The sequence below is a fragment of the Echinops telfairi genome, unplaced genomic scaffold, assembly GCF_000313985.2.
Source record: "Echinops telfairi isolate 266 unplaced genomic scaffold, ASM31398v2 ScPeMD7_23;HRSCAF=83, whole genome shotgun sequence".
Taxonomy (NCBI): domain Eukaryota; kingdom Metazoa; phylum Chordata; class Mammalia; order Afrosoricida; family Tenrecidae; genus Echinops; species Echinops telfairi.
Window position 1 is genome coordinate 69,001,186 of NW_022103920.1, and position 1,244 is coordinate 69,002,429.

Genomic DNA, 1,244 nt, shown 5'->3' on the forward strand with positions numbered 1-1,244 from the left:
TCGAACTCTTCGCAAAAAGTAAACTGTTTAGAATTTTTTTAAAAAAGCAAATAAGCCTCAAAGAAAAAGTTAAAACTTCAACAGCAAAAAGAAAATCATATAAGCAAGTCAAGCAATGAGATAAAAACCAAAAACAGCAAAAAGAATATTCACAAGACAACCATTTGAAAACAAAAGGAGTATAACATAAAAAATTATCAAAAATTGAAACTAGTCTCACTATAAAAAAGTAATAAAATGACTACAACAAAAGCATATTTACCAATAACAACATTGAAGGTTAATGGATTGAATTCACCAATTAAGAGACAAAGACTAACAGAATGGTTAAGAAAACATCAACCTTTTACAAGAAAAACACCTTATACATAAAGACGAACATAGACTAAAATTCAAAGGATGGGAAAAAAATATATCAAACTAATGGGAGTCACAAGAAAGCAGAAGTAGCAAAATAGATATCAAAGTAAAAGACATAATGAGAGACAAGGAAGGTCACCACATAATCCTGAAAGGTTTAATTGGACAAGAAATATCACAATATATATACCAAATGAAAGACTTCACAATATATTAATTATTACAGAAATTAAAACTCAAATAGACCATAATACAATACTAGAAGCTTTCAATACATAACTTTCAACCAAAGATCTGTCAATTAGAAAGAAAATGAACAAAGATACAGAAGAATTAAACAACACAATCAATGCTAAACATATATACAACATATATGTTAGACATATAGAGAACACTTCACCAAACAAAAACTTATTTCATGTTTTGTTTTGTTTTTTTAGCTCTTAAGGTACCTACTACAAAACAGATACATTTTTAGGCCATAAGACAAATTTTAAAATATAGAGATACTACAAGCCATTTTTCAGATCACAATGTCTAAATTTAGAAATCAACCATAGAACAATCAACTCCAAAAAATCTAATCCTTGGAAATTGAACAATTTACTTTAAAATATTGGGTAATTGAAGAAATGAAGAATACAATCAAAAGATTCCTTGAAACAAATGAGAATGAAAATACAATATATCAAAATCTTTGGGATATGGCAAAAGCTGCTCCCAGAAAGCAGTTTATAGCAATAACGGAACACATTTAAAAAGGCAGGAAAACATAAAAATAAACCACTTGACACATCAACTACAAAAAACAGAAAAAGGCTAGCAAAACAACCCTCAGATACTTGGGAAAAAAAGAAATAATAAAGATAAGGGCAGAAATAAAT